This window comes from Micrasema longulum, unplaced genomic scaffold, assembly GCF_059751315.1.
Source record: "Micrasema longulum isolate JH-2025_06_02 unplaced genomic scaffold, ASM5975131v1 h1tg002648l, whole genome shotgun sequence".
NCBI classification, from domain to species: domain Eukaryota; kingdom Metazoa; phylum Arthropoda; class Insecta; order Trichoptera; family Brachycentridae; genus Micrasema; species Micrasema longulum.
Window position 1 is genome coordinate 18,632 of NW_028279783.1, and position 22,970 is coordinate 41,601.

At 31.9% G+C, this 22,970-nt stretch overlaps 1 protein-coding gene across 5 annotated transcripts in view; it reads left to right on the top strand.

The window, feature by feature from the left end:
- Nucleotides 1-22,970, top strand: part of LOC148271785 (uncharacterized) — a 191,983-nt gene that overhangs the window by 3,616 nt on the left and 165,397 nt on the right. The window contains exon 1 of one of the 5 annotated variants that reach the window (XM_088240926.1): nucleotides 11,856-12,083. The exons of 3 other annotated variants lie outside the window; for them this stretch is intronic. The gene's annotated coding sequence lies outside the window, so the exon portion shown is untranslated. Of the gene's footprint in view, nucleotides 1-11,855; nucleotides 12,084-22,970 lie in introns of those variants that run through there. One more of the 5 variants, XM_088240927.1, reaches the window with a different exon arrangement.

Here is a 22,970-nt window from a genome sequence, read left to right on the forward strand (position 1 = left end):
TAATGAATTTATAATATAAAATATTAATTTATGTATCCACTTTGAATAATTTAAGAGAATTAGATTTCTGGAGGCATTAATCTTTCCCATCAGCATCTATACCGTAAAAAATCTAGTTATGTGATGTGGGTGTTTTCTGCCAATTGAGAAATGCCATTTTTGTATTAACATATTACAACAGAGATAAAGAACATTTTAGAGAAGGTGATATAGAATTCTAGACCTACAGGGCTTATGACCTGTCATTGCCTGGTTTAAGTGGTCACTTTACACACTATGTAACATTCACCATTCTACCCGTATTTGATAATCTATATTCCTTTAATTATTCAATCTTTTGATGTTTTTGAAGTTAAAGAGCTGATACCTTTATTACCTAGGCAACGCCTGAAATTTGTATTTTTCAATTTTTATACTTCTTTATGGACCAGGTGGACTATTTTTGTGATCAACAATGTTTTCAGAAGGTGATAAAAACAGTTTTTTTGTTCAAAAGCGGCCTGGCTTTTTAGCAGAACATAGGATTGACTTTAATGCGCCTGATTACACCAGCACCTTTTTTTTAAATTGTGGACTGGCTGATAGTTACTTTCATCATCTCAGCGATGAATTCAGCCCAAACATTTTGTATTAATGCACAGTTCTTCTCTTTTATTAAAAATAAATTAATAAAACAATGCCAAATACATTTACGTTAGTGCAATGTTAATGCGTCATATAAATTATAACGTAAAAATTGGCAGCTTCTTGCGTCGTAAAATCGATGGCGCAATCTACGGCGTCGCGACTCCGACGCCGCGCCCCAAACGCCAAATGTTGGATAATAATATAATAAACATGCTAAACACTCTTAAATAATTTTATTTATGGACTGCAGTCAGACATGCTCGTTCGACACACATATCTGCACCTTAAACTTGAAAGCCCTGCTTCACAACAATGAGGAACTTTGGTGCTACGAGAATTAGAAACATAAAATATTTTTTTACACGCGGTACATTAAATTATACGACAAAGCTTCTTGAAAATGTACGAAAAAGAGATTAAAATATATTTTAATTAAGAAGGACCAATCGGCAGAACTAACCGAAAAGAAGCGGAGGAGAACTTGAGACGTCACACGCAGAGTAATTTCAGAAATACAAAATGTAAACTCTCGCCTTCCACATAGTAGCCAGGCTCTTTATAGACCAGGGGTGCTATTCTGAACCACTCTCGCGGCACAAGAAAACATTTTTCTCGTGTTTTTGTACACTCAAACTCCTAATGTATGTGAGGAGACATTCCATATGAGAGGACATTCACAATTTTTTTTTCTAAATACAGAAATATTAACGTTCTTATAATTTACCCAAATATTTCAATTTTGGTGGCCATTTTCTACGAGTTGTAAATAACTTTCTACTAGGAAATGGAAATCTACCTGAGGTAGAGTGGGGTTCAAACCTCGAACCTCTGAACGTGAGTCCGCAATGTTAGCCACGGGACCACAACCCAATTTTAAATTAATTTTAGGTATTTTTAATTAATCAATTTATTAAATTAAAATAACTGCGTATTTATCCATTTTAATTTACTTAAGAGGGCTAGATTTCTGGAGGCATCTTCTCATTAGCATCTATTACGAAAGATAGAGAAATGCCGTTTTTGTGATTAACACTATTTTCGGAAAGTGGTTATTATTACAGTTTTTTAAATTAAAACACTATAATTTACAAACAAAATACGCCAGATAAAAGCTTTTTCTACGGCTGCGAGAGCGTTTGGAATATCACCCCTGGCTGTTTTTAACAGAACATAGAATTGACTTTACGGCGCCCGATAACATCAATATACATTTTTTTTAAATTGTGGACTGGCTGCTTTCTGCATAACTACTTTCAAATATAATAAATAATAAATACATTACACTACACTTACACTTCAATTTTTTAAAATATATTACACTTTTATACTAATATGTAAAGATGATATTTTTAATATTTTTATTTTTCTTCTAAAAATCATATATATATTTTGCTACTTTTGTGTAAAATACATGTCTGTCTTTATTTGTATATATGTATGTAAAACATGTTCAAGCCTACAAGGCGTTTGAATAAATAAAAATAAAATGAAATAACCATTTGTTAAAGTGGGTTTGTTTTTATTGTGTTCATAAAGGGACATCACCCGCGCGTGGGAAAATAAATTTCGTCACAATGGTTCCAGACTACTAACGCAAACAATTGCAATTTTTGAACACACAGTTTTACGTTGCACCGAGGATCGCATAGATATTTACCTGGCAAATGAATTATTTTTATCTCAGAATAAAATTGATTACCCTAGTCATTTAAATACTTATACCTTCGAAACTTAAATTCTATGCTAGTTCTTTATCGAGTTTTTACATTTCATTACAAATACGTATGTATTTTTCAAAATAAAATCATACATGGATACAGTTTATTCAGAGATATATTTATTTTTTGGCAATGTTACCCGAAAAATGTCTTCCGAGATTAGTACTTATGTACCGCGCTCTGTCGGTCCAAGTTTTTTTTTTACTTTTTACTTTGTTATTTCCGAAATGGTGCGTATTATTGGTTTCCAATACTTCAAAAGTTGTTTGTTTGTTTCCATAGACCATGGACTTGAGAGGATATAATATGGTGCTAGAGAAGCCTCCGCAGCTTGGCGGCCTCCGTGGTGTAGTGGTCAAGACGCTTGACTCACGCACGGAAGGTTCCGGGTTCGATTCCCGGTGAGAACACAAAAATAAAAAATGTGATTTTTCTCAAGCCTGGTTGTTCGTAATGTAATTCACCACTGTAATTGGGCCTCCTGGCCTGTTGTGGTGCAAAAAAAAAAAAATGAAATGAAAAAAATGAAAAAAGAATTCCATTAATTTATTTATATCACAGTTTTAAAATATACAGAGTTTCTTTGTTTCAGGTCCCGACTAGCTAGGAAATTCCTGTGTTTAGGGAGGACCTTCTTTTTTACATTTGTTTATTTTTCATTAGATGATGCGTAAAAAATTCAAATATTTATAATAATAATGTCAAAAAAAAAATATATATATAAATTAGAAAGCATGCCGGTAATTATAAAAATTGAAGTATAAATATAAATTAGAAAATATACCGATAATAATAAAAATTGAAGCATAAATATAAAGAATAAAATATCATCATCATTCCCTTTCCGTACATAATGGTGCATAGGACAGTTCATTGGTACACCAATCGCAGCGTACCTTGATCATTTTTATTACATAAAGGTAAGATGATCATTCTTACGCTTCAAGTACCATTTCAGGGACTATGAAAACACCCTTTTAAATACTTTTAATCAACCATGCCGGGAATCGAACCCGAGACCTCCTGCATGGTAGACAAACGCGAGACCTTTACACCACGAGGCCGACAATTAGAAAAAAACTATTTATAATTTCAAAATAAAACATGAATGTAAATAATAATAATAATAAGAAAATTAAAACAAATATATATTTAAAACATAAAAATAAAAATAGTTTATAAATTAAATGAATAAGGAGATATTTGACATTTAAAACCAACACTATTTTAAGTCTTAAAATAATTTACAGGATATAAAAAGGTCTACTCCTTATTAACTTCCCCACCATTTTCTTATAAACATTGTAACTGATAGACGCCTTTATATCAGGGTCCAACATGTTAAAAACCCTGGGGCACAATTCTGTAAAATGCCTTTTAAAAAAGTCAGTTCTATTTTTAGGTACCCCAAAGTTTATGCTCATTGCATATTTAATTTAATTATATTATTTTTTAAAAAATCATCTTGTTTTAATATTTTTGTTCAGAACTTTTATGAGTAGATGTCTAGACATATATTATTTTTGTATTTGGCTAACTAGAATATACTGAAAATGTCTTATCGCGTATGCACGTGGATATTTTTTGTATTATATAATTAATACCAACTTTTTCTATATACTTGTATCAGTTTCATTTTTATTTATTGAGGAAAATCAACAGTTGTTACATAAGAATACAAAATATAAAAAATATTACACACATCCAGTTAAAGTTTTTCACAAATATAATGATAGAACATGCTACACAGTAAAGAGAAAAATAATATATTATATAAGACGTGAGAAAAAAAAGGGCTCGTAAGAAGGTTAAGGGATGAGGAAATAGAGTGAAGGAGAGGGATTTTCATAATATAGTTGACCAATTCAACATTTTGATATCATAATAAAATAAACACATTTAAAGAAACATAAACTCATTACACACTGACAAATGTTTCATTTTACAGTGTTTCAAAAGAGTTTTTTTGAAGTCACAAAATTTTGTATTAAAAATATCTAAATGGGGACAAAGTAAATTAAATTTGGAGCAGCTACGATAAATAAACGAGTTTTGAACATATTTTTTTTGGGGCAATGAATTATAAAAAAAATGAACTGTTGAAGCCTCTGTAAAGATGTTATTTTGTCTAATTATTATTTTTAATCTGTTGTGTAATGAATAAGAAATAATATGTGTGTAACAAAATGAGAGTACAACCCATTTTTAAAGAAAAATATTTTTAATGATACTTTATTTCTCTGAACAACGCGATTTGTATTTATTAGGCGGCTTTATAACAAATAAAGCTCTTAAATATTTAGATTTTCTGCGCAGTAATATTTCTTTTAAAGGAAATAATACTTATTTCATGTTTTGGAATTATGCCGTTTGTTTAGGCGGCTTTCATTTTTAACTGGCGCGTCTTGGCGCCGGCCATTTGCTTTATAACAAACTAATTGTTCTCCTATATAAAAGAGGAACGCATTAAAATCTGTAGCTCGATCACAAATAACTATCGACGTGCTAATAAGCGACGTGATAACAATTTATGTCCATCGTTGTTTATCGTATTCGCGATCACAATGAACAATCAGTGAACAACCTCATATTAAATGTCAAAATATTTACGTTTCGCGACGTATAATCTTGCTGCGCAATCACATATTTGAATTTCACCGGTGTAAATATAAAAAAATCCTAAACTGCTATATTGATTTATTTATTTATTATTTATCATGCTATTTATTGCATTTAGCCGGTGGTTGGCAAGCCAAATGTCAAGAAAAGCAGTCGCCATAGTAATTGTAATTTAATGTTCACTTTTTTGTATTAGATACTCCTTACTTTTATGCAAATGCAATATATTGTATTATTTTTATAGTAAACGCCGATTTTTCGCCATTGAACTATTTTTATTTACTAGGAAAACAAAAAACAAACCGACACGAGCGTTGACTTAGAGATTACAAACGCGTTGACTTATGACTGAAATACCTTAAGCATGTTCATTATTGTTTATTGTGTTCGCTCAAATGCTTAGTATGTTTTTTAGCACGTCCGTAGTTATTTGTGATCGACCTACTGAGTCAGATTAAAGAGACAGTCAGATAGTTGGTTAGATCAGTGGAGACTGTTAATCGCGCCGCTCCCTCTCGGCTGTAGGCGGAGAGGATAGAACGCCGTATTACTCTGTCTTTGCATACGGATCGCACGCCGTATTACTCTGTCTTTGCATACGGATCGCACTTCCTCTACTTTCATGCGTCTGATCTTCGCAGTCGACATCTACGCCCTGTTTGTTACTGTTGTACTTCTAAATAAGCCGAAAAAGAAAGGAAATTTTAATCGAAAGTGTTTTCTACTTTTCGATTTACAAGACCGCCAAGTTCCAGTGCCACAAAGACGATACAATTTTGTTATTCTTTACTTTTTACTGAAGACCAGAAATTTATTAGAACCTCCCTATCATAAAGTTGTCCAACAGTATGAGAGGGGTAGGTGGTTGGCAGTTGTAGCATATTAAAAAAAAAAAAATTTTTTTTGGAGAATGGCCAACGGCTTTAAATTTTCATCCAAACAACCACCCCCATCCAATTATTCCAAATGACGTAACCGATCGGAACAGTGCAAAATATACCGATTTAATCTCTCTGTAATCTAAAACACCTCACAATGAGTAGAACACATTTATCAGGTACTTTAACAAAATTTATCCGTCATTCTCTCGCAAACGCCTCCCCAATACCGTGCGAAAAAGACAACTGCCTGCACTGGTTGTGCCTTACTAAAATCGACAATTCGACGATTCGTACTCCGGTTTTCCGCACCCCATAACTGAACCGATTTTCTTGTTTTTCTTTTTTTTACGGAAGAGTATCAAAATGAAATTTTCTGTGTCGGTACCTTTTGCGTTTTTCATAAATAGTTATCTTATTTGTTTACCATTCGTACAAAGACGAGAGAAAATACGGTAATACGTTTATACAAAGAAAAGTCAGACCGCGTTCCCTATTAAATTTTGGAATCAGGACAAGACATCATATTTAAAATAAATTATAATGAACACTGTATTTTCGGGTATATAGGTCAAATTAAAATACTGTTATTCTTTTCATTACCGGCCCTGTCGTTGTCCACAATGATGATACATATTCATAAAGTCATTTTTTTTTTTCTTCCAGCATGTTTTTATTGGCTGATACCGCTGCTTATTACTTCCTCTAGAATTAACGCCGGGAAGAGCAGGAAGTAGAGTAATATAAAACTACTAATCCGAAAATTTCGAAAGTTGTTAAGGTCTTCTATCGAGACGTGTTTACTTTTTTACTGGCAACTACAGTGTTTCTGCTAGTGTTAAATTAATTTGGCATTTATTTATTTTTTATATTAACGGTTCAAGGAACCTTTTACAATAAAAAAAATTACAGAAATAATCACAGCAGTGAACAATTCATTATGTAATATATAATATGAAATATAACTATATAATTCAACTGAATAATTAAAACTAAACAAATTAGTTAAAGTATTTTTTTTTAAACTACAAAAAAGAAACATAAAATATCCAAGTTGACAAATAAAAAATATTATTTATGACATAAGTTTAAAAAAAATTATGTCGCTAATTTTTGTAGATTCAGACATAACTTATGTCTGAAAAGACACCCCAGGGCCCCGATTACAATGGGAAGTAAACATTTATCTTCAATTTTATCTACAAAGTAAAATTATGTTTTCTGTACGAAAAGCAGAATATGCATACATTTTTTTCTTCTAAACATGTTCAATTTGTCATACTCTTTTTTAATATTAAATCTTACCTTGCGGCTAATAGTCTCAGGTAGAACTTGTTCTTTTTGATCTCAAGGTTCCTTGAAGGATAACATGGGTCCTTAGTTACTTTCCATTAGGTATTATTGCAAAATTCTAATAAAATACTGAATCTCTTGCTTGGTTGTGAACAACGGTGGGAAAAGACAGAATAAAGTGGTTCATTTCAAGTTTATTTATTACAAATCAGTAAAATATAGTTTTACAGACAACGGACATATATGTTTCTCAAGATGTTCAACAATTATTTATGAGGAACTTAATTATAGTAAACAGGATTAATAATAATTGGAGCAGAGATCTCTCCTAGTAAGAATTAAAATTGAAAATAGCCCATTATTAAAAGGATTCGAAATTAACCTACAATGTGATTACTTCTAAGTGTCCTAGAACCGAAAATAATTTGGGCAGCGGTTCCCCGTAATGAGGATAAAGATTTGAATAATCCTGCGTATCCATTAGTTCACTGTAGTATTATATTAGGAGTCACTAATTTTCGAAGTATATTTCCACCAACCTTTATGAAGAGATGCACGCGAGGCACTCACATAATCCTCTGAGAGATTCGAACCATTCTATATTATTTTACTTGAGAAGGAAGTACTAGGAACACCAGCGATTACGAAGGATCCTAGAAATGGCGTCCTGTGTCGATTTGCCATTGAGGAGAAAAACTGCTCTGCAGGATGAATCAAAGAAAATGTCGACAACTCAGGTTCAAGGGCGAGATTCCGGGGTAACCTGACTCTCCATACTACAAAAAAATGTATTTCTTTACAAACGGCTCGAGAAAGTAAGTTAAAAAAAAACAACAGTTCCGTGCTGTATACTGTACTTACTAAATGGAGATTTGTTAGTTGTTACGTGGTGTATAAGGCTAAACAGCCGTCATAATGGATTCTAGCTTAAAATGATCATACGTATCCGATCTGTGGACAATAATGAAAAATTACAAATTTGTATAAGCGAAACAAGTTGATTTATATATTCGAAAGTTGTTGAAGACTTACCGGAAGCTGGTTTAATTAGAATACAAGTTTTTTTGGGGCACAGCTCAACATGGTGCATAGGGAATTATACCAAAACTCCCATAGTTATTTGCGAGGGAAAACTGGCCTAGCGCGGCGTGGACACTGCTCGCGAACCAGATTGCAACTGGCTGGCTCGCCAGCGGCGAGTACTACGGCCCTACGTTCAAAAAACTAGTGTGGTGGGAGGTATCACGTGACCGCTGTCGGGTAAAGCGTTTATTTACGCGATTGATTTGTTTTCTATATTCAATTTTACTTTTAAACTATAACGGTTCTGATTATCTTATAGGTATAATTATTTTTGTCGCGGGACGCGACAAATTATATAGGTTAACGACGAAGATACTTTAAATGTTCATGCAAATTTACTCATTTTCGTACAAAAATATCGGTTTTTCTTTATAGTCAGTCGAAGATAAATCTGTCAACTTCCCATTGTAATCGAGGCCCTGGACCTTTTATCAATTAATTATTATCACCCCTATCTGCACCCATTGGTGCGTAGGGCACTACATTTGCACTCCGATTGCTGCGTATCTGTATACTTTTTGTTACATGGAACCATGGAAGGTCAGGTGATCATTCTTACGACTCAGATGCCAGTCCAATATTGCAGCCATATTAAACAAATATTTTACGAACCTAGTAGTCCTAATACAGTGCTCTATGCGCCACTAGATGTGGACAGGAAAATGACAGAAAAATTCATCGATGATTATTATCATTGTTAGTATTTTTGAGATATTATAAACTAACCAACTACGTATCACTTATCACCTTAAAACACTCAAATTGATATAAGTAAACATAATTATCAATTTGTTTATATAAATTAACTATCAACGGTCCATATAAACATGTCATCATAGAATTAAGAATAGTCCAGAAGGAGCGTAGAATCATATTTGAATACATCGGACTGTGTCTGAAAATTCCCCCACTATGCCCCACTTTCGCCGCGCGCATTCGTGATGTCGCCGTGTAATGTTGTACGATGGGAAAAAATATAATCATAACACAAATGTAAGGTAAAAAAAAAAGCAATCTGTTGATTTCTCTAAAATTTTATCGTGCACGCGGAAATATTGATTAGCACAACAGAGTAGATAAGTAAAGGGTCATTTAATAAGAGTAATTGAATTAATGAACTTTGAACTTAAAATATAAAACAATTTTTATTTTACATAAAACGAATATTTTTATATCATGTTAAATAATATTTGATGTTTTGAAGATAATGCCGGTCAAATGTCCACCACAGAGTTGTTTAATCCGAGGTCCTATTTTTATAAGATGAGCAAAGTAGGGTAAAAAAATTTACTACCCGGACACTAGATGTTTTAATTGGAGCACGACGAGGCCTCTTAGCCAATCACATGACGAGATAAAACGAAAAACTTACTCTTATTATGAATATATAAATAGTTCAAAAAGGGCAAACATAAATAACATGTGTCCTCATTTACGAAAAAAACGTTTGCTGAACCAGCTAATAGCAGGCAAGCAAACGTTCTGGCAGGACGACGTCTGCCGGGTCCGCTAGTATTATTATATTTTATTCTAGAATACTTGAACTGTCCGAAATTTAGTTTACTTGCGCAAGCGCGGGAAACTAACTTGTATTTATAATCGCATTATTCAGTGTATTAAAAACATTTATGTAAAAAGAAAACACGCGTTTCACTCGTATAATTTCTACGTTAGTACGAATAAACAATGTCTTTTGAAGAAAATTGTTAGAAATTTCCTCGTGTACGTTGTACGAGACGCGCCGGTCGACTCAAGAAGTAATATTTTCATCGTCAGCCAAATATTTTTTCAGGTCTGAACAAAAAGTTATATATGTTGTTTGGTAGAGAATTTGCTTATAAGCTTCAGCGCAGTACTTTTTTACTAACTTGAGGTAATGTTTTCTACGTGTATCCCAGTTACTCGCAGCTCGCGGCTGGTAATGACGAGTATTAATTTAGTATTTAAGATGCTATTGCTAATTGCAATTTGATAAATTATTACAATAAAACTAAAGCGTTGCAGAGTTGATTGCGAATCTTTTCACAATTTTCCCTTGTTTGACCTGGGGACATTTTTTTTAGGAAGTGCTCTTTTAATAGATTTAAAAATAGAAACAAATGTTAAAAGGGAATTAAATGTGGAGAGAAAAATAACATTTTAATAATAAAACAAATTGTATATTTACACCACACATAAGTGGAATATTAATAAGAACACTACGAATTTCGATTGGCTATTCAGATTTACCCATCATCAGGTGTAATAATAAACTTGTCATACTCTTATTATACCGCATATTATAACCATAAAGCCGACAATCTTAATTGATTAATAATAAATCTTAATAGATTATTCTTAATAATAAAATATTAAGGAATATTTTGAATGCATTATATTTATATAAAACTGATATTTTTTTATTCGTTCAAAATTACACTCGTTTACGTTTAAATGAAATTATTAAGGCTTTTAAGGGTTTGCCCGTGTTGACCCATAATTATTATCAAGAATAAAAAATATATAGTTAAACAAATTAAATTATAACAACACTAGCAGACCCGACAGACGTTGTCCTGCCCGAACGTTGGCCTGCCTGCTATTTATTACCCTGGAAAAAGACTTTTCATTGATAAGTAGGTACCTAGGTACTTGTTTGTGATTAAATTCCAAAGTGAATTTAATTTGGTACCGAGATACTTGTTTATGGTTGAATTCCAAAACATAAAATAAATATTTTTTTCAAATATTGCATTCTTTTTGCAAACGTCAAACTCCGGTCTTCTCACCAACAGAGGGGTGTACTTTTGTTGGAATACGATTTTTAAAAATGTATTGAATTTAATATTATTTAAGTATTACCGAAAGTTCAGTAAAAATAAATAAATGAGTAGAAATTATAAGAAATTTAAAGAAAGAATCTAATTGAGATCCAAAATAAAACAAATGCCGTTTGTAAACATTCAAAAACAAACTTTTTTATCCGCAAAAAAACAACATCATTCCATTTTTTGTAAATGCATTCTCCTCGAATGCAACCCAGGTATATCGATGAATAAAATATTCTTACTCCTTACTTCTTTTTTACATATTGGATTTAAGATTTCCATATCTACAAACATTCACAGTGCGAAGATCTATATTTCTCTGAAAACCGCCCGTAAATCGGTTAAGCCGTTTAGGAGGAGTTCGGTGACATCACACATACAGAGGAATTATACATAAAGATGTTATGCAATAGAATAACAATTCAGAAAAATAATGTATAAATAATAAAGAATTAAACGATAAATAATATCATTTCAAAGAAGGTACCATAATAATTATCAGATATAAATATAAATTATACAAATCTAGTTTCGTGCATAATTAAATATGCAAAATAATAGTTTATTATATATAAGCTATTACAGACGGGTTGGGATTTAAACTTCGAACCCCGCACAACTTCTCTCCCATTTTTTTACTCGATTATGAGTATCATAAAATAATCTTAAGAACGCACAGATTTTTGGAACCAAAATAAAATAGCATTTGCTGTTGCTTTTATGAATAAATATTCATAATGCTAATGCGAATTATTTCGTTATATCCCGCAGCTGATCCATGCGGCTGCTACCAGTACGTTTAGTAAACGGATAAAACATTTTAGTTTTGGTTTACCGCTGTCTGGGGCGGTCACGTCGCGGTTTTCTCACAATACAACTTCAAACTGGTTTTTCATCTCGACGTATTTATGTTTCAAAATTTGTATCAAAACAGTAGTGATCATTTGCCGGAAAGAACCGCTTCTTGGGTGTTGTAAAAATTCTGTGTGCAGTGCGTTGACTTTGACAGTTATAATTTTGTGTTAAAGGATGGTTTATAAATGCTGAATTGACAGACGGTTCGAATAAAAAATTGCATTTTATTTATTGAACTTTTTAACCTTAAAAATGTTTTTGATACGTACAAATCTTTGTAGAAAATATTGGAAAATATTAACACATTAAAATCTAGGAATTTTCTAATCTTTGTAACTGTGCACAAATATTTTAGCATATTTGATTTAATTAATTCCCAAGGATTTTTTGTAAAAAACTCATTTGGGGACAAACATAATATGTTTATAATATTATAACAATATTTATTAATCATGACGGTTATAAACAAAAGCAAAATAAAAATAACAGTTTATTATAAATTAGCTACTTCGAAAAAATAATAACATTCTGGTTTTTTAAATTCAAAGCTAGAAACTGTATCAAAAAATACACTCGTGCACAACCTGGGCTGGTATTCCAAATCCTCTCGCGGCCGTATTATCTCGCGTATTTACATACAAAATACACGAGAAAAACCGTTTTCTCGTGCCGCGGGGGTGGTTCAGAATAGCATCCCTGGGCCCCGATTACAATGAACAGAGTTATCTTCAATTGTCTTTAAATTAAAATCGAATTTTCTTTACAAAAATATGTACATTTTTATGATGTTTTTTTTATTATAACATATACGATTTCATGTTACCGACGAAAATACTCCAAATTTTTGTACAAATGTTTAAAAGTTCGTTAAAAAGGAAAAAAAGTGAGGCCCAAAAGGGACGACACTTCTGGGTGACCGAGATCCTAATCAACTGGGGCGCTAAAAGCCGATAACTGATGCCCGTAGGACCGATAACTGATGCCCGTAGGGCCGATAAAATAAGGCCCGGGGGTCATTACACAAGACCCGAAGGAGGGAGTTCTCCCACACGTAGCAGTCGGCAATCGTCCTTTTGATTTCAAATTATTCTAATTTTTGGAATATGGATGTTAAAATACAGGCAGAATGGTGAATTACAGGCACAGTGTGTAAAGTGGCCGCTTAAAGCAGCCAATGACAGGTGATAAGACCCGTGGATGCCTAGACTTCTATATTCCCTTTTCTAAAATGATATTCATCTCTGTTGTAATATGTCATCATTTAAATATGTTTCGGTTTCGGAAACTACTGCAGAAGCCGAAATTCGGTTCTGGCTTCGGCTGAAAATCTTGTTTCGGTCGGTCACTGTTAATTGCCTACTTTTAACATTTCGTAGAACTCGACTCTTATGATTTATTATGTACCTGACTATTACAGAATAAGCGCTTAGAATTAAAAATGTAACTTTAATTCATTGATTGCCAAGGAGATACAGAAGTAGGCCACTTACGTAATTATTTCACATCATAACTATTAGTAAGAAACAGAAGCATTTGAAATCAATTGATCACATTAATAACTCATTACGTGCGAGCATAGAACAAGAATAGTCCAGAAGCCGCATACGCTCATCCAAATCAATCCGACTAAACTACTTACAAATGAGTAGTTTTACGTTTTGGCCATTAGGTACTCTGTAGACGTCGCTTAGTACGCAACTGCCGATTTAAATTCAACTATGCCGTGTCGTGTCGTTTGCAAGTGTCAAAACACTGCTGGGATTAAAAGGGAATACGGTAGGATCACATTTTTAAGCTTTTTTGTAAATTTGTAATCACATTGGTAAAGTCATAAAATTTAGTAGATTATGTTATTTTATTTTATTATATTTTATCTCTAATTCTTAATATTTTATTTATATTTATATTTTCGACACTTGACACTTGTGCAATATTTATACACGTGTCCACCTTCATTCCAATATAACACCCACTCACCCACCTCACACAAACACACTAGTATGTATAGTACGTGTATTTCTATGGATATCTGTCATTGGTTTTATTCTCTGTATATTTTATTTGTTATATTTTTGTTACATGTATTACTGTTGATATCCCCAATAAATAAAATAAATAAAAACACAATAAATTTCTGGCTAGTCGGGATCTGAAACAAAGAACCTCTGTAAATTGCAAAAACAGTGAAATAATTTATTTAAAATTGTGTTGAATGTGAAACAAAAAATAAGTCCAGTTGGACACAAAAATTTATATCAGTCCAGAGTAATATCAGTATTATGTTATTTAATAATAAGGCTTTAAATGTGAGGTTATTTATCGTTCTACTGCTCGATATAATAAGTACAAATGTTGTAAACAATTTCGACAAAACCTACACGTCTTTTATATTTTACGATTCACGCGTTAAACTCAAACCACTAACCTTTCGTTCGTGTTAAGTTAATTTATTATACCGAACCAAACAGCCTTGCGCTTTGAAAGAATAGTTTTCTTATGACGACCTTTCACCGCTACCGGTTTATTAGGAAACTTGAACTAACCTATTTCGAACTGATAATATTATATTGTTCGATCACAATCAACCGGTTAACTATCGAATGTTTTTTAAGCGTGATACCTACGAGAAATAAAAGAAGGAAATATTTGATGGAATGAGTTTGTTTTTATTGTGTTCTAAATGAAATTACACGTGTATTTTTTGAATATATGATATCCGACAAAGGTCCTCGCGACGAGCAGTTACTAATGTATGTACCGCATCCTGTCTATCCAATTTTCGGCCACATTTTCAATAAATCCGACGTTGTTTATTTACTTTTTAATGAAATCATACAGTCTTTATATAAAAAACAAGGTACAAAAGAACAAACAATTTAAAAAAGTAAGACCAATTACAGATTTCACACTAATTTATTATGAATGCAGGAATGGAGAGGGGAAAAATAATTGAATTCTAAAAAAGTAAAAATATAAATATTAAATAAAAAGGAGAAGACATTGTATAGCTACTCTACTTTCCCCCCTCTCTCTCTGCTTCCGTGAACATTTAAATTTCTTTGTAAAAATTCACAACCAACAATAATTTATTAGATGCAGGTTGTAGATGTTTATATAAATAAGTATAAATTAAGAGTTGAAATCAAATGTTAAATTTAAAATCAAAAGTAAAAGTTATAATTAAAATGAAAATTTAAAATTAAAATTAAGTTAAAAGTTTAAGTTAAAATTAAAAGTTAAAATTCAGAATTAAAATTAAAAAGTTGAAATTGAAAGATAAAATTAAAAATCAAATTAAAGTCAAGCAGGAGATAACAAGTTATTTACAAAAAGTTGCGTGTAATGTTGCCTTCAAAGGTTATTGGTTTGTTTCCATAAACCATATATTTAACGTAACCGCATAGGGAATAATCCGATGGCGTCAAATCACAGGATCTTCGAGGCCTATTAACACGACTATTTCTGACAATAATGTAGTCGTCGCCAAACTTGTCGCGCAGTAAATTCGCGAAGAGCTCTTTACGTTGTCGATACAATTAAATTTCCACAATTTGAAGGCGTTGTTCGAATAAATAGCGTTCCACTGTTGATATTATTGTTACAGAGCACAAAATATCTTTATAAAAACTGTAGTCATTAGCTTGGAATGGCTCTGCCTACCCTTGCTGTGAAACAGCGTGATGGCTGGTTTGTTCGTTTGTTTTGCTATTTATGAATGTGTTTTAGTCATTCTTCTGACGTTTCTCTGTCCAAACGTAGTAACTAGTAACAACAACAACAACAAACCATCACGCCGTTTCCCCGTAGGGGTAGGCAGATTATTATTACAATTTTGAGTTTGTCCGAATGTTTGTAGACAAAAGACTGGATTTCACCTGGACTGGAGTCATTATAATTAACAAATAACAACAGGGATGGAGAATACCTTCAAGAAGGGAATATGGAAGTCTAGGCCCAGACTTTTATATTCCCTACTCTGAAATACTCTCCATCTCTGTTGTAATTTGGCAACAAATATTTTCAACAATATTTTGAGTTTGACAATTTTTTTGTAGACAAGGACTGAATTCAACTCCCCTTGGAGCTGTTAATATTGACATATTACAACAGAAATGAAGAACATTTTAGAGATGAAAAGTCTAGGCATCTACAGGGCTTACGACCTGTCATTGGCTGGTTTAAGTGGACACTTTAAACACTGTGTAACATTCACCATTTTGCCTATGTTTGAACATCCATATTTCTTCGATTCTTCCATTTGTTGATTTTAGTGAAGTCAAAGAGTTGAAACCTTTATTGTTGTGAAGAGATTCATCTGACTGAATTATGTATTTCACATACTAGGGAACGCCTATGGAAGCGCCAAATGAAAGAATCGAAGAAATATGGATGTTTTAAACATAGGCAAAATGGTGAATGTTACACAGTGTGTAAAGTGGCCACTTAAACCAGCCAATGGCAGATCATAAGCCCTGTAAATGCCTAGACTTCTATATTCCTTCTTGAAGGTATTCTCTATCCCTGTTGTTATTTGTTAATATATTATTATATTTAATCCGGGTCATGGTTTTACAATGTTGGGCCAATATGTTGAATATTTTGGGCACCAAAGATCTAAAATTTCTTTATCCAAACTCAGAGTTTTTGGTAGACCCCGTGCTCTAGTTCTCTAGACTCTAGTTCAGCGGTTCCCATTTTTTTTCGGTGGAATCCCATCTTGACAATAAAAAAGTAAATTGACGAAAATTATATTTTTAAGACCCATGACACCTTATTGTTTGCATATTGTAATATTCGACTTGAAAAGAAAAACGGTGTTTTGAATTAAATTCTTTAATGTTTGTACGAGGTGTATTCAGAAAATAATAGGATTTTTTCCGATTTTCAATTTTATTAAAAATTATGTTAGTATTCATGCCCCTGAAGTATGCTTAAATTTTCAGCTGTATTCATTATTTACTTTGTCTGAGACAGCCGCTAAGGTTGGACGTATTTTTGGCGTGCTCGGCGATTTTCGTCTTGGCCTCCAGAATACCTCCACTGGGACGATTGAGCCTTAGTTTCGACGTCATATCCGTAAACCCACGTTTCAGTAATTCTGCATCGTCGTTGACTTCATTAGTGACACCTGAGAAACTTCCATTCGCCGCTGTTTTTGTTCAAAATTCAAAAATTTTGGAACAAATTCTGACAATCCAAACACGCAAAATTAAAAAATTTCCGTTATTTTCTGAACATACCTCGTACTTGATGGAAATAATGATTTTTTTACAGATTTACTTGTAATAGCACTAAAATTAAGTTTAGTGTCCGACTGGCCGATGAAAGTGCCGGCGTCGCGGCGTCGACTGCCTGTTTTCTACTACAATACGCCCCTAACTCTCGAAACCCCTGCGACCCTTCCACAGAACCCCAGGGTTCTTTTAGGAACCGCTGCTTTAGTTTGTCTCCTGGGCTGCTATTCTGAAAGCTTTTATAGTGCGGTATAGCGCGTATTTAGTACAGAATCAGAAAAGCGGCGCTGGTGTTCCCACTCCCGTATTTTCATCTGGTTGATGCAGACGTAGATTTTTATTGAAAGTTTATAAAAATCTACATAATTACAAAGTACAAAAAATATTATGTGGTTTTTTTTGTTAACTGAGTATAATTTAAAACATAATTTATTTAAATTGAGTTTTTTCAAATGATTGTTTTTTACCGAGCTTAAATACATACATTTATTCCGCATCTATTCGTTAGCAGTCTAAAAATATATTTTAGAAGGTGGAAACGCTCATTGAAAACATATTTTTCTATATAAAGCCAAACTTGTATGAAATATGTTGGCAGATATACCGTTTTATTTATTTATTTAACTTTTTGTGCATAATGTAATTTGTACATTGGCGGGCTTATTGCCAAATGGCAATTTCTTCCAACCAACCAATAAAATAAAAGTTTTATTTTTATAATTCAAGTTACAGAACATATTCAATAGAAAAAAAGATTAAAAAGCTAAAGATATATAAGAATATAAATAAACGTATTTGTTTATAAATTACCTTACATCAAAACTATTACTCAATGGGAAAAAGGAAAAAGAGGAAAGAAGAAAAAGGAAAGGAGAAGAGATTAAGGAAGAAAAAGGAGATGTTTCTTCAGACGTGATTTAAACAGAGATAATGTAGTAACATCTTTGATGGTGGATGGGAGATGATTCCACAGTCGAGCCGCATGGACACTATATGAGTTAGAGAAGAAATAATACCGAATAAATAAATACCATTTTGTTCGAATATGACCCGGAATTTGTCAATTAAAAGAACCGCTCTCAAGATATTGCCGATTTTTCTTCTTAAGGTTGGTAGGACTGTCATAGACATACTTGTCAATTTTCAGCGCGATCTGTCATGTAATTTGTTTGTGGTAGCTATGTAAACAACTCGGCCTCTGGTCAGCGAATTTTATTTAGTTTCGCTAGATTTTCTTCAAAGAAATTAACTAAAGGATCTAAAAGCCATTCCGAAATCGGGCCACGAGAAGTGCTATGAAGATTGTAAAAACACGTTGGCATATTTGTATTGACTCTGATGGTGACTTAAAAGGGGACGTATAACTATTCATAAATAATTGAGCTAAAGTTGTTTTTTTTTTACAAATTCTACGTCATATTTGAATAAAAGGCATATGTTAGCCTCATATTTAATATTTTTACTGCATTAATTGTTGCGAATTGACGCACAGCTTGAATCTGTTTGAAATTAACATAAAAGCTTATTTGGTCACAAAGACAAACATCGTCATATTTTTTTTTTAGTTTTCACAATACATTTTCTATTGCTATGTATTTCTCATCTTACGTCTTTTAAATATTTTTTTAAATAATATTTGTTATAACAGCAATACCTAAAAATTGATACAAAAATACAATCATAATTTTAAACGTGAGGCCAAAGTCTTCAATTTGTATGCAATTTATAAATACGCAAATCATTTAATTACCTCAGTAAAATATTTAAATTAGTGTGTATTGGATGTTAATATAAGTTCTGTCCGTTTTTTCCAAATGAAGAGGACACAAGAAAAAAAAATCAAAAGATTAGTCAATAATTCATAGCATCTTTACCGTACACTGCGCAAATATCGCGAGCAGCTCTGTCAGCTTTATTTCCTCGATCGAACTCGAACAGAAGGAGCTGCCGAAAATGCTCACAGTCGTCTACTTGGCATTCCACTTTGAAGGCTTGTGATCAAATAAAATAATATATGTAACTTTAAATTTTATTTCAAATTACGTATAACCTTTACCATTTTTTAAAAACTTTCTGTGCTCATTTTTAGAAAAAAACGGACGCAACTTATATTAACACCTAATACTGCTTAAAAAAATGTTATTGTGTATTTTGATTGATTTTTAAGGAAATTAAAAAATTTATGTAAAGAGATGTTTTTATTAAATCACGGTATTCAAAATGGTTATCGACTTTTGTGTATTTTTATCATATTTATTAAACATTCTATTATCCCCGTATATGTGAAGCATTAAGGGTGATTCTAAACGAAAATATGAGACTAATTATTCATAGATGGCGCTTTTATCATTTTGATTGAAAATGCAATTTTTACGTTTATTCTCAATGAAAATTTTACAAAACTTGGTTTGCGGAAACTTTTACTATATTGATTGTAACAAATACTATAACAATATAATTTAGTTACTTTTCACAAAATGGTGTACAAAACAAAACATATTTATCTTAACATAATTTTTATAGTCTTGATATATTTAACACTCCATTTAATACGCACAGAAGAGAACTAATAGGCTTGATTCAGAATTACAGAGAATAGACGCTTTGTCTCGTTTCTTGCTCTTAATCATTAATCAAATGCAACTTTCCACTCCTACTTTCCTTCAATCATCCTTCACCACTTCTTATCAATATTTTTCTTTTCCTTACCACTATCTCCTTGTTTTGTCCATATCTATTTTATTTTAATATATAGTTTTAGAGTTTAGAGTCTTTATTCAATAAAATATACATATTATTACAATATTAATACATTATAAAGAAAACAAAGTATTAAGATATATTTTGTCCCGATAAACTATTCAATAATAGTTTGTCATCGGGTGCTCAGACATTAGTTTTAATTGATAATCAAATAAGAAGAGTACAGACATAATACTGTATACGTATAAAATAATAAACATAAAAATAGTTTAAAGATTTTTTTTTTTTTTAAGTAAGAAAATAGAGTAAAATAATACAATTAAAATTAAAGAATAGTAATTTACTTAAATATATTTTAAATATAAGAAAAAAAAAAAAATAATAGACACATATATAAATAGTGTGTGCTCATAAATGTAATCAAAACAAGATAAAAAAATAAATTAAACAAGGTAAAGTAAATCGAGAATTTCAATTCATATCTACAGGAAAAAAAAAAAAATTAGTAAGAAAACAAAAGTACATATTAAAATTAAGATCTAAAAAATGTAAATGAAATAAGAAAGTAAGAAAGTAATAAAAGAAAAGAAAAGGTTAACCCAAGAAAATAACAAAAATGTAATTAATGAGGGATAAAAAGTATATTTATTATTTATGTAGTTTAAACCGTCGACGCTTTATTGTAGTATAATTTAGTAAATACATATAATTGGATGGCAGGCCCTACTATGTATGCATTTGCAATAGTTTTTATTTATATTTATTTAACCTGTACATCTGTTTGTATTCGAAATAAATAAAATAAAATCTTAAGCCTGACAAACATAACGTTTATCATTTAAAATAAAATAAAAACACTGCGTTTTATTTAATTACTGGCCGTTTTCTGAGCTTTTATGTGCTCCTTCGCGAGGTATTAATAAATAAATTTATGTAATATTTTTATAATTTTAATAGTGTCTACATAAATCCAAAATGGAGGTGATAAATTAAGTATTTATATCAATAAGTATTTTGTGTTTGTAAAGATATACAGTGAAGGTTGAGGGAGGTTGAAATTCGATAATTTGCGTTTGTTCGTGTTTGAAAAACAGGGATGAAAGTAGGCTGAATGCTGTCGAAATGCGATCTCTCAGGCGAATGTGTGGTAAAACTATGTACGATAGATGCACAAATGTAGAGATCCGTACATTATGTAAGACTGAGATAAGCATTATCGACAAAATCAAGAAAAGAGCTTTGCGCTGATTTGGACATGTAGAGCGAATGGACAGCGAAAGAACGGCTAAGAATATTTACAATGCGAATGTTGATGGATGCAAAAATAGAGGAATAGAAGACCGAGAAAGACATTGCATAACCAAATCCAACAAATACTTGAGGACGGACATGTCATAAGTCGGAATAATCGGCGCGCGCGCATGAGAAGATGTGTGAATGTAGAGGAAGCGAGATCTGTATGCAAAGATAGAGTGATGTCGCGTTTTATCCTCTCTGCCTACCCTTATGGGGAAACGGCGTGATGGTTTGTTTGCACCTTAAAAGGATGCGCGGTCTGACTTTTATTCATAATAACGTGTTATCGTATTTTCTCCCTGGATTATGACACTGAAAGGCTGTTTTTTTTTTACATACTGGATATCCACTATTTTTCTGCAAACGTTTGGACATACTCGGCAGCAATCGTTGCACATAGGAACAATATGCACGGTATCTATTGCCGAGTCTATTTTTTCTAATAAGATACTGCAGCTTATTTCCATAGAGGAGCTTTCACTGTCTAGACTAGCGCTGTCCCTCTCTGCCACCCCCCACCCCCTTGTAGACCAATCTTGCCTAACCTAACCAAATCATGAAAGTAACACTACGCCAAATAGCCTATCGAAGTAATTAAGACTTAGAGTGTAATTTGCAAAGGCATTTTTGGGTTTATATTTATGAGACTCGGAGTTCCAGTAGCGATCTGATTTCCCGACAAATGGTTAGAACTTCTCTAGCACAGAGACAGTACAAAAGAACAAAAGCTATATTTATTTATTTGACGGACTAATGCAGTCCATTCTAATGATGGTAAATACAATTTCTTATAATAAATACAGGCACCAATAAAATAAAATACAACTAAATAAAATTAAAGCTAGGACTAAAAAATAATAATTAAAAGCTAGAACCAATAAAACGTGCAGATAGTCTGAGGAGTTGATGGTGGCTGTTACTGTTAAATGGCCAACACATGTTCTTATTTAAATTGTAATTATATTTTTTTACTTTTTTATTGATTTATTTTTGGAAATCCTCATTACTTTAATTCTGTTTTTTTAAATGTGTTTTTTACTCTATAAATATATATTTAAAAAAAATGTATATTTAATTTTATTTGGGAAATCGACAGTTCTACATACATATTTTTAGTAAACAAACAGATATAGTGTTATAACTCAGAACTAATAACAGATTTCCACATAGTATACAAAGTTAGTAAAGAAAATATATTACATATCAAATAAATACATACAATTTATACATATAAAAATGTTATTTTCATGTACTTAATAATCAAAGATTTTTTAATATTTATTTTAAGAGCATATATAAAATATATATATTTATTATATATACATATATATTTTATATTTTACTTTTCACTATGTCTGCTACCTCTATTTATTTTTTCTATGTATTTATGACTGTTTAAAAAAAAAATGTCTTAAAGCAAGGTACTTTGTACAAATTTTTAATTTTATGTATATGTGATAATAAATATTATTTTAAAAAAACTGCACGGTACCATAGAGAGCTAATCCAAATTGCATTGAGGGGAGATCCTTAAGCCCACCATCCACTCAGGATCCCCTCAATGCCTCTGTTTTTTATATTTAAAAATATGTATTTACACAAACAATTTACATAAATAAAAGTATCCAAATATACAAAAAAAATCTAAAAAATATTGTAACAAAACAAACATATATAAAAAAACACTGATATTTACAATGAGAGAACGGCCTTGAATAAATAAGGACTCCCTGGGTGGTCAGAGGCAGAGGATCCGAATACCACCCCCGTATGGGGAGGACAAAATAAAAGAACATGTGCATTCCGCTCGAAGGAATCACAGTCCCAACTGAATGAGCATCCCACCGGAACAGTTGC